Source organism: Hypomesus nipponensis, chromosome 12 (assembly GCF_054491055.1).
Source record: "Hypomesus nipponensis isolate SF chromosome 12, ASM5449105v1, whole genome shotgun sequence".
Classification (NCBI taxonomy): domain Eukaryota; kingdom Metazoa; phylum Chordata; class Actinopteri; order Osmeriformes; family Osmeridae; genus Hypomesus; species Hypomesus nipponensis.
Window position 1 is genome coordinate 11,690,009 of NC_140372.1, and position 12,335 is coordinate 11,702,343.

Below are 12,335 nucleotides of genomic sequence, written 5' to 3' on the forward strand. Positions count from 1 at the left end.
ATATTGGTATCTACTCTCTTTAACTCTGATGGTAAGAGATGTAATGGATTGGGCTGTGATTTTCTCCAGGGCTCAGGTGCAGATGATAAACATCTACCTGAGATTGTTGCAGTAAAATTGCATAGTGAAATATCAACCGTGCTAAGTTTCTTATTTGACCCCAAACCTGTGTTGAATCTTGATACCTCGTACCATTGTCTCTGGGAATCCAAAAGATCTCCAATTCAGCAGTGTGGCATATATCTGGGATAACCTCTACACCAGTATCACTTGCCCCTCAACATGAAATCCTCAGTCTTTACCCTGAGCATTACAGAAAACCAAAAAGGTTATGACAGGCTGGATGTTCAATTGCTCCTCACTAGAAATGTAAATCCCCCCCCCCCCCCCCCCCTGGTTAAAATAATTAACCTCATCCCTAACTTCTAAACAGTGTACTTATATTGAAAAAAGAAAGCTCTGGAATCTGTTGAATTGCTATCAGGCCATGAAGTAGTAGAATCACTGGACCTATAAATGTGTAACTAGTATTTGTACTTTTTTCTATATTTCACAGGCTAGTTGAAGTGCAATCAGCATTATTTTGGCTAGCACTGTTGTAAATATATTATAAACGGTATTTACATACACTTTTAACAGTTTTTATGTAGAAGGGGGGGGGGGTACTTTGTCCCATGTCTTATTTGAAGCCCATAAAAACGTGAAAATGCTTTAGACAAACTGCTTTCTCAAGGACCAAGCTGAGGCGACAAAAACATTTAGGATTAAACAACACGCTATGGTAGCATTTGCCCACTAGATGGCACAACTAGCACGGCAAGACAGGAAACCCTACTCTCAAGTGTGATATCAAATCTGGTCTGTAATAATTCATAAATTCCACTAATCCGGTTGGACTTTTGTATTACGTAGTTCTGTAGGGACAACGTATAAAGTATATTTGAATCCATGGAGCAAACACTTAATCACACAAAAATTAGTTGCAAATTAGCAATATGTTGCAAAACATATTGTTTTATTAACGTTTTCTGGCCATATGGGGATAATGTGTTATCCATGCACTAATACCTGCCTGTGGCCTGTCTATTAGTGCATGCCCGTCTGGCTGGTAGGATAGTGTTTTCTGATTGGATACCAGAGACCAAATTCTGGGCTGGACAGGAAACGGAGACGCGTAGCGTGCAGTGGCTCACTCAACAATCCTGGGAGAAAAGAATGGGAAGAGAATGGCAATGGGAATTTCAATGTACAAAGTATAGTGTTAACTAAGTACACAGGCAAAGCAGCGAGCTCAGGATAAATACCATGAAGACGGTGGACAATCCAGTGTTTCAGATTGAATATTAATACATGTGCTTTATTGTTTGATATTCCAAATCCGCGATATTCAGTAACCTTCCACTGGGAAACAGGAGGAGCCGCGTTGATTCCCATTTGGCTGTAAGTAGATTTTATAATTATCTCTTACTCGAATTGACCAGATTTACTTTTGTTTTGCCTTTTGAAACTGATTACGGAGATAACTACTGCATGCCTTCTCTTTGCAAACATGTGTCACAGAATATGTGAATCTCCAGCCTAGGTGGTTATGGCCAGTGTCCCCGCGGGGAAAAGAGATAGGTCGGATTGCTATATCGGCTAGCAATGCTCTTGAAAATTAATGACCAAATAATACTAGTTTTAAATAATCTCCCTCTTCAATGTTACAGGTCTTTTGTCCAAAGGCAATAGAAATATAGTCGCCTTGAAAATACCGACAAAAGCTTTGCCTCTATGCGGCCATTGGAACACTCCTTTTATTGGGAGAAAGGGTGTGAAGCGATGGTCCGACTCGAGACACTTTACCCATGTTTACCTTTGCAACCCTTATTTTATTCGCTTATAGCTCCGTACAGTATGGTAATTGCTGCACCCTACCTTCAGCCTATTGTGTCAACCCGTGTTTATTATATTTAAGGCTAGCACAGATGCTGATGTTTGTGACTGTCATTATTTAAATTGTTTAGCCTACATTTGGCAAATAACTTTGATCGCGTTACAATAGAAGGGTTTCTTTATTTGAAAAGGTCAGAATGACAAATGTTAGGCTCCTAGTAGTAAGCTAAAGAACAAATCTTCAGTCCACACCCTAATGTCAGGCAGTGGGGTACTGCATCCCAATGATCGATGCATTATGTCAGAAATATAAGTCGAAGAAATATAACAATTGCATTCTTAAATATTCTCCTGTTTACAAAAACAAATACGCACATATTGGATAAAACGCTAGTTTTTAACTACCTGCCTGATTGCTTACTCCTATGGTGAGCTACTTTTGTATCCACTGCCAGGCAGCTAGTTCTCTTTGTTGGATGACGTAGAGCGCAGATTGGCTACTGTAGTTAATTTGACCACTGGCTATATCGCACTCTTAAGCAGAGGCTACGCCGCCTCGAGCCAATAAAGAAACAAAGCAACGGCCGACTCCCACTCGGGGCTACGTCTGTTGAATGAGGATGCTATTATCTCTTGTAAGAGGTTTAAAATCGGATGCTCAGAACAAGCTCAGTGGCAGAGTTGTGGTTTAATGCATAATCCATTTACATCCAGCCTCTTACAGGCAGAGCAGGGTCGACACCGCTGCTTTCAGATACTGTGCTTCTGGCATACAAAGGCCCATCACAGTTCACAGAAAAACATACAGAAGTGTGCAGCCTTGACTGGGGTTCACTCCCAGCTCCAGACACATAGACATGAACACTGTAAAGTTAATGACCCTTCATTGACCGTGGAGTTCAAAGGTCACCCGTAGGAACAGAACAGCTATGCCCACTGTCTGTGCCATATGGCCCCAGGCTCTCGCCAAGCAAACATGTGCTGCCTGTACATTATTTGTTCTGTCAGGGCTGAGCAAAAAAAAAAAGAGTTTTTTTGATGGCATTCTCCTTCAAAGGCAGTGCAGTTGTCCCCAGTGTTTTTTGCGTTTGGCAGTTTTCTGGAAGGCTCGCAAGTGTGATGCTGATAAGAGGCGGCACCTTATATCAGTTTGACCAGAGTGTCCAACGTTTTATGGTTTTACAGTAGATAGTTTGTTACTGACTGAGGCAGGAGTGTAGTGTTTTCTGCTCGGGAGGAATGAGGAACCCAGCAATACTCAAACAACTGTTCTTGTTTTGAGTGAACTCAGTGGCTGCCAGTGTGGCAACGTCATGAGATCCCTTATGACCCGACCAAGGAAATCCATTCATAGAGCAGTTGAAGTTGGACAATAACGAGTGGTAGAAAGGGAGTTTGCAGCAGATGGTTTTACCATTTGCTCATAGCAAGACAGAGAGTAGCAGGAGTCGTGGGTCGAATTTCATTGTCTTGCCAGAAGCACAGTTGAAGTGAATGCATAAGTGAGGCTTTGTAAACACCGCAAGGTAGAAACTTTTTTTGTTGTTGACCAGAACAACCAGTATTGAGTTAACAGTATACTCAATGATCATGCAGCAAACTGAATGAAAATGTCTCTTATCAAGTCGTTCGAAAGCATTTTTCTGTCGCTGTGTCATACTAGTCATGAGCGGCCTCAGTTCTGTCTATAGGCAGGGTTCTTCAGGGCTGACACAGCTTGGCTTTGTCTCAAGGAGGCTGTATGAACAGCTCAGTCATGGTTTAATGTTTCCACTGATGGAGGAGAAACATCTGTCAGGAACTGGTCACTTTGGTTCCTTGTTTTCCCCCCTTCTCGTTTCAGAGGGAGACGTAAGCGTTTGGAATGCTTTGCGAGCTTCAATACAGAGAGGCTGGAGAAGAGGGCACATTCAGTACGAAACAGCAACACGCAGCGGATGCTGAACTACTTACTGCACTACAGGGCTGCCCTATTTTCTGTCAGAAATTGCCTCTGCTTCTTGTTTTGGCTCACTATTGTTCTGAATAAAGTGGGGTGGAGGCTGGCCACAGTTGGGATGGTTGCTGCTGTAGTGCTGTGTGTGGGGTGAACACTAGTCCTAATGGGACAAGGGGGGAGGGAGGATCTGTCTGTTCAAGCAGCCATGTCCCAGGGCATAAGGCTGAGTCACACAAAAGAACCCAGCACCGAGATGGTGTAGATTTACCTGGGCTTCTGTTACAGCCAGGGGTGGAGGGGGTAGGCCTGGCCTGGTGTTGGGGCATGAAAGAGAGGACCTTCAAGCATCCCAATAACATACCAAGACAGGGAGCCTGAGAGATGAGGGGAAGCTGATATGGGTGTCTTTGATAGGAGGAAATTCTGCCCTGAGGAGTGGGGCAGGGATGTGAAGGGGGTGTGAAGGGCAGACTAGCACCACGGTACCCGGTGTATCGTCACGTTCGTATTCCAGACAGGGGGTGAACACCACAGGGCATGTACTCCCTGGTACTGGGTGCCTTCGTCTGTGTAACTGGGTGTGGGGTTTGTTCCTTTACACTTGCCGTAGCACATGGTTTTTGTCTCTGAAGGCCCTTGTTCCTGTAGCATTTTGATGACCTTTGATGACAGCTGCAACTGCCATTTGGGAACAAAGACAGCCAAGCTGCCCGCCCTGCTGTGCCTCTCCTAGATGGTGGAAACTTTCCCAGATAACCTTAAAGCCCAGGACCCCACATCCAGTCTCTCAAAGGGTCGGCCCAGTTCCTTACAGATGGCTATCCGTATACTAATAACCTCTGAATGGATTTCCGTCAAATGGAAAGCAAACAGGGTTTCTTGACCCAATTGTTTTGCGGTGCTCTTCCACCCAGCAGGAGGAGTGTGTGTGGGCCAGGGGGCCCGACAGGTGATGTTCTCAGATGGTTGGAAAGCTGGTGGATGTGCAGGCGCTCTGCCTCGTCTCTGTCTCTGTCTCTCTGCTATTTGATCGGGCAGAAGGAGGTCACCTGCCCTAGACTCTGCTAAGGGGAACACATCTGGGTCCTCATGACGCTGACGAGGAGAGCTTGAGCAGTGCGATGCAGACTGCCAACCAGATGAACAAGGGGGGAAAACACTATTTTTCGACAGCAAACTTGTTTTAATCTGATATGTATTATCCTATCTAAACCTGTTCAGTTGTCTCTCTCTCCCTCTTTATCTCCCTCTTTCTCTCTGTAAGCAGCTTAGGTAGTTATTAATCAATAGCATGATGAAGACAATGGCAGGTGGCTGGTTTTGACAGTGTGTTTGTGTCCTCAAAGACCCCCTTCTGTGAGTACTGTGCAGATGGTCTCTGCTGTGCTCACTCCTGTGGTCCAATCAGTGTTGACATAAGGATCATGTGACAGGAAATGATGCTCCCAGTGGAGTTGGAGACAAGTGTTCCACAACCTGTCATGGTCTTATCTCCCTCCTTGGCAAAATGTTAGTGGCAAGAACTATTAAACAAAGTCACTGCTGTTGTTTCCTTTCAAACCATGCACCAGTACTATATAACGCTATTTCATAGTGCTGCCTGTGGTTTGGTTTCAACTTTCTAATAACTTTGAAGCACAACTTTTAGGGGAGAATTCCATCCCAATGGGAGATTTCACACTGGAATTCCAGTAGGGGTGTCATTGGTGAACTCCACAGAGGATGTAAGAGTATAGTGATTTATTATAGTCGGCTGTCCACCCGTTAAAGGCCCTGTTAAAACTCCAACCATGACAGGGATCAGTGGTCAGACTGATAAATGACCGACAGAGACAGACGGAGATTTAACAGGTTATGTACGGCTTCAATAAGTCAACACACGTCCTCCTCGGTGATGTGACCTTGTACCACCGTCATAAAAGTAGGCCGAAGTGGACTGAGACAGGGTTCCAGGTTTTAAACTCCTACATTGCATATTCTTGTTCTCGATTCACCTAAAGACACTGAGGGCACGAGGGATGCCTGTCCAATCTTTTCCAGAAGACTTCCTGTCTGGGCACCTGGTTCTTCAGGGAGGGGCTTCAGGTGCTGTTATCCAGCCCGGTCTTGGTGCTTTCCCCTGACCCTTCTTGTCCTGTCTGACGTCACCTTGACAACAGCCTGTATTGGTCTGTCAGCTGGCCAGGATAGACATCATAGTCCTTCCTCCTTTGTGCTCTCCTTTCCAAGAGTTCAGCATGTTCTCATGGAGCAGGGAAGGCCTGGGTATGGAGCGTACGCGAGGGTCTCTGATGGAAAGGCACGAGAACGTGCGCGCGTGCGTGACTCTCTCTTGGGATGCTTGTGTTTCATCAGAATCGGGGCAGATTTAGCTCGGTGCACCCGCTCACCCCGCTGTGAACAGCCTCCTCCCGTCTTCCCTGTTTATCTGACCCCAGAGTTTGTGTTTGGAGCTCTGTTTTCCTCCGAGTGGTCTCTGCCTCACATTCCATTCAAGTCCTCAGAGAAAACGTCCTCTTCTCTTCGGAACACGCCGGACTCATTTCTGTGGGGTCCCTGGCGGGATCATTCAAAACTCACCATTGTCTCTGTTTTCATCTTCTGTGTTCCATTGTCTTGGGTTATTCTGTTTGTGTGTGGGGCACAGAGAATGCGTGTCGGTGAAGATGCATTCTTCAACTTCTTGAAGAAGTCGATTTGAGTTTACGGAGTGCAGCTGCTGGATTGGGTTAAGCAGCGTGTCATTGCATTCATTCCTCACCCTATCGCCCGACTCCTACTGGGAGAAACCACACAACTTGCTTCTGAAAATGAAAATGGATGTCTAAAGGGTATGGTATCCCCATTACAGCTACAGGGATAGAGCTTGTCTTTCTAGACGTATAGAACAGACAGATTTCTGCTGAGGCCACTCAACGGACTACTAAAGGAGTTGGACGTAGGCCTGTTTCTGTCACATTGCCCATGCTGAAAAGAGCCAAGAGTCTGGAGGGTGAGCCACCAGCACTGGGCCCAGAGCAGGGCCCTTGGCTAACGTTTCCTCATTCATCTAGCTGCCAACCTCAAGGGCAATTATTGGACTGCTGAGGTTGTGAGAGGAAGAGCTGACAAGATAGAGAGCAAGAAAGAAGAGAAAAGAAATGGCAGAAGCTTGGGGGGAGGGGGAGCAACCTGGGAGGTAAAGAAAGGAAGATGCCAGAGTCAGGCTTGGTTATTTTACGGGCAACCGATGTCATTTGAGAGTGTGCACATAGAAACTTTGAGGGGGGTCCTTGTTCTTTCCCACATGTTTTGCCAAGGTGTCAGAGTTCTGGAACAGTCTATACCAATTACTCACCCTGTAGTGTTCGTGTCCGTGCGTTTATTGTTTTGAATGTGCTCGCCCATGTGTGCTAGTGTGTCAAACTGAATGCTAGACATATGACTGTATGGCTCAGTCGCCAGCGCATAATCTCTTTGAGTAATACTGTGAACCTAGTCATAACAGTGTGAATCACCCACAGGGCTGACTGCTACGCTAATCTGCTTGGCTTCTCTGATCTTTGGTGTGTAGTGATCCTGATTACCCGTCCACGTGCCAGATAACTATGCCTCAAGGGCGGACTCCAGATCAGCCTCCAAGTCTGTCAGCCAGCAGTGGGCTTGGGCATCAGAGAGTCACTAGCTGATCTTGAGTCAGCCAACATTGATCTTAGTTTGAAAGCCATTCAGAAGATTCTGGAAAGCTCTGGAAGGCATGCGTGTTTATGCCCTGAAAGGTGACAAAGGGTTATTCAGTGAAAGATACTTCAACCAGCTTTAGCTAGGGTTCAAAACAACCCAACCGTTCTTCCCTGTGTGAGAGCAGTTTCCGGCGTGCACTACCCATAAAACCCTGCCAGCCAGCCGGCCAATGAGGCTTGCCTTCGTCAGATCTCCCGGGTCACCGTGGGAAAATTCCTGACTCGGCGTATCCCCTAATTCCAACCATGTGTGGCTCTCAGTGGAGCATCGCTCCAGGACGGGACCATGGAGAATCCCACTGAGGAGCAGGATCAGGTCCCCCCTAATCACCTCCAGACCTCACCCTGGGAGAGCGCCCTCTAAACCAGACCCTCGGTGCCCTCGACGGCTGGCTGGAGGGGTCAACGTCATAAGGCCCCCTGTGGAGTTTGGACAGATGGACCTTTGTGGGAGCATAGGAAGTGGATGTGTCCGTCTCTGTGAGAGGACTCTACTGAGCTGAGCATAGCCTTGCTCATTTTAAAACGCTTGTTCATTAATGTCTTCCTCGATACAGTACCTCGATACGGTACCGACTTGCTCACTTTGCCTGGTCTTGCAAAAGCGCTGCGCTAATCAATACTAATGCACCAACCGTCCAAGAGTTGGCGGGGGAGCTTACCTATCGATCCAGCAGCCTGCCTCCCAGCAACAATCGGGGTCACAGCGAAGGCCTTATCTGGTTTTAAGAATAGAAGATGCTGTTTGGTGCTTCTGATCAATAACTACAAGGTTTCAGTGGGTCTGCTCGCTTTGTTCAGACCCTTTTAGGATCTGTTCTTATTTGGGTTGGGGAGTCTGATGTCATGGACAGATAATCACCTCGATTATTCTGCCTCTCAGGACAGTCGGGCAGTCTGATAGCACCTTGGGTTGTTGGCTAGATGGGATCTCGGCACAGGAAATGTGTGCAAACACATGGAGGATGATGTTTAGAATGGACTGCCTCTGAAAGGAGGAGCGACGGATGGCAACACGGATCTGATCAGAGCTTTAGTTAGGAAGCTGTCAAATCTGATCTGCACTGGAGGTTGTTTTTTTTTCTCGCCCTGAAGCACACTGAACCACTTCCTGTTGTGTGAGTTTTTGGGGGGGGGATTTTGTACTGTACAGTGTGTGTGTGTGTCCTGGTTTTCTCTCTCCCTTCCAAGTCATAACAATCCCGGTCTTTATTTTCCTGTGACTTCATCACCTCCCCTGCTGTCTACGCTTGTGCTCTGCTATGTGCCCCCTTTCCCACTTCCTGCTCTGACAGGAAATGAGCATCCCAGTAGGATTTCTGTTCATGTAGGAAGTGTGGGTGGACAAAGGACACACCTGTATCCCATAGAGATTGGCCCAAACAGGAGGCAGTGTTTCCCCTGGATGTGGGCAGGCCTAAATGAGTGGCCACACCAACACCAACACTCTCCAATTAAGGCCAGTTCCTTTTAGGGAGGTTAAAACAATCATAATCGTGTGTGTCTATATGTGTGTGTGCGTGTGTGTGTGCGCTTGTGCGCGTGTGTTAGAGAGAGAGTGAATGTGAATATGAAATGTGCATGTGTAGGCTCCAAGACTGCGTCTGCAGCTGTGCATACCCACTTGTCACGTCCACGGTCGCTCCACTGCCAGCACGGTGATTGATACTTTTTATCTGTGCAAATTTCACTGGGAAAGGACTTTAATCTTGCATAGTAAACTGAGCTGAACAATTGCATCCCATGCACAGGCGAATGTGTGCCGCATGAGACAGAGAGAGACACACACAAACATTCTTCAAATGATGAGCCACATGCTCTTGTGTGGACAGACAGTCTGCACAGTTGCCACAGAGGCGGCAGCTGACTGTGGCCAGCTGGGTTAGCGAGCCACCACAGCTAGCCACCACAGCTAGCCTCCACAGCTAGCCTCCACAGCTAGCCTCCACAGCTAGCCTCCACAGGGCAGGGGAGCAGAGGGTAGATATCCTGGAGTAGGGACCAGCGTTGAGATAAACACCAAACACTGGCCTGGAATCATACAGTAGGCTGTGTACTAAGCAAGAGAACCATGCTTAGTGAACCATGCTGCTCACTTGAATCACTTACTACCATATGACTCAGCTGTTTTTAGACTGATTCATTAGGGTTACATTTATGAGTCAACATTTGCGGTTATGGTGATTGATATGTATCTCACTGTGTGGGGTAAATCTTTCGTAGCACAAAGACTGTGGTAGTGATTCACCACCTCAATGCTCGGAATGTGAGCCCTGAGGTGTCCATGCAAATAACACTCAGAAGGTGCACGAGTCTTGGTTCCGATGAGCCCTGAGTTTTGGTTTGTAGTTCTGAGTCATGTTGTGCCCGTCAACTGGTACAAGGGAGATTTTCACTGTTTTTGTCTCCGGATTGAGCGTGTGTGAAGGTGTGTGCTTCCTTTGCCTCCCCGGGCTCTTCTTGTTCTGGCTTACAGGCTAATCCCCTGCATTCTTGTGACAGTGAAATTTGGCAGTGCACTGTTGGCCGTCTTGTGGGCTTTCTCTGTGGCCGTGGTAGAATGCGCTTATTGATCCCCGGCTTCCATTTTCTCACTGAGTAATGGTCCTCAGTCAGGCTGAGTTTCAAGCCCAGGGTTTGGTTTCATCGCGAGGAAATAAAAATAGACAGTAAATCAAATCTGACGTCCGTGTTTGTCTGTGCTCTCTTCCTCTCTCAGGGGATCAAAGCTGTGTAAGAGTGGTGTGGGGCCTTCATTTGACCTTTGACCTGAGAGGGGAGAAGGGAGATCCACTTCTGAGGTAAGATCATACAGGTATAGTGTGTGTGTGTGTGTGTGTGTGTGTGTGAGAGAGCGAGAGAGTAGGATCGCCTTTTCAGAGCCTCTGGTTTGATTCCGGAGCTCCCTCTCATATCTTAGCGATAGATGGGACCATCAGGCGGTCTCTCTATCTCTCCATTCATTCCCAGTCAAAATCCGCCCTGTTCAGAGGAATATCCCATGTTTGTTTTTCCATACGACAAGCACACACGGGGAACGCCAGGAAAAGGGCGGCGGGCGGGCAGAAAGAGACGCCTAGACAGCACGCCTCCATGAGCTGACCTCGTAAATCAAGGCCAAATGAAAGAGGAGTTTTTAAGGCGAGGACCTTGTCAGCGGTCCCTCTTTTCCGAGGGAGATAATTCCAGGCTAAAGTAGAACCATGTGAGGGTGCACTGGACTAGAATGGTGCTGGAGATGCCACAGGGGGCAGTGGAGAAGTTCCTCCTTCTGTTCCAGGAAGTGGGACTCCCCCTCGGCAGTAAAAGTCACACGGCTGTTCCTGTTATTTCCTGGTCTGCCGTTTGTGGCACCCCCCCCGCCCCCCCCCACTCTCCTAATCACCTTATTGCCTCACTGTCTGGTGTGCTGTGCGTGAAGGCTAGAGCCACAGACGTGTGTGAGTCAGAGGAGAGAGAGAGTATAGGGAACACAGGGAGAGGGAGAGGAAGCAGGACGGTTGTGTTTGTCACTCTCTGTTAGAGACCTATATTCATCCTGGTAGAATGGCCTACATTCACTCTGGAATGGTTAACTCTTGCAGCCTCCGTGCCGTTCAGGAGCAGGGGATTTAAAGAGGGTTTTATATAGGAGACGAGCCTCACGCTGTGCTGTCACTCAGTCTGAGTGTGTGTGTAATAGCCTGCATGCCTGCACGCAACAACAGCAATAAAGGCTTGTGTTTTCAAAGACGCACACGAATGCTGCGTTTCTGCGTTTTGGCTACACAAAAGGCCAGTTAGTGTGGGTGTCTTTGGGTGTGTAGACGTTGGATGAGACTGTCAGTAATAACCAGCCCCTCTGTGGATATATAGATGACAGACAGACAAACGTCACAAATATACAGCGTGACAAAGGCACGGGCCTACCCGGCGTTGACACCCACGAGCATATGTGGTTGTTCTTTGGGGTTTCCATAGCGACAGCGCTCTGCACAATCAATGTGTCTTCTTTATTTATTTTTTTGAAGTGGCGTGTCCTTGAAACTCTATCCTTTCCCCTGTGTGGTGAGAGAACCTGACTTGACATTTGAAGAGGAGACCCTTAGGAACCGCTGTAAACGAAGGGATGAGCGGGGTGTGTTGGTGAACGTGTGTTGGGTGCAGGTCGCCAGGCTAGGCAATAACACACATAGAAAACACAGAAACAGTTGCCAGAGGATGGATAACAAGGAGGCCTTGAGCCCCGGGTCCTAGTAGGCTCACTGGGGCCAGCTGCCGGGGTCAGAGGTCAGGGCTGGGCGTCTGGAGCGAGGCGCTGGCAGCACAGCCAGAGAGGCTGCTGGGAGCTGGAGGGGGTGTGTTTTGCCGGAAAACATTCCCAGCTGCTTGTGTGTGTGTGTGTGGGGGGAGGGGGGTAGTGTGTGTGCTCATGTGCCGTGCAGGTGTTGCTTGGGCACGAGCAGCCTACCCACCGTGTCCCTCCCTCCTTAACAGGTGGCAGCAACAACATGGCGGACAGACAACACCGAAGCGACAGACCCAGTTATTAGAGAAAGGCAGCATGCACTCACACTAAACACAGGTTATTTACCCTGGGGTGGCTGTGTAGTTACTACTGTTTTAAGTGTGGGTGGGGGGGGGGGGGGGGGTGGGGGGGTGTGTGTGGGTGGGGGGGGGGGGTGGTGGGGCGTGTGTGTGCTCTTGCATTGTTATCTGCCCCACTGCGCACTGCTGGAGCCCACCTGAGACCCTGTGAAACCTGATCGCCACAGGAAAGAACTGGAGTATCGATTTCACGTTTGGCCCAGTGCCCTGAA

At 48.0% G+C, this 12,335-nt stretch overlaps 1 protein-coding gene across 1 annotated transcript in view; it reads left to right on the forward strand.

Annotated features, from left to right (window-relative positions):
* Positions 1–1,166: 1,166 nt before the first annotated feature.
* Positions 1,167–12,335, forward strand: part of raph1b (Ras association (RalGDS/AF-6) and pleckstrin homology domains 1b) — a 33,549-nt gene continuing 22,380 nt past the window's right edge. The window contains 2 exon segments of the mRNA XM_084668599.1: positions 1,167–1,440; positions 10,256–10,337. The gene's annotated coding sequence lies outside the window, so the exon portion shown is untranslated.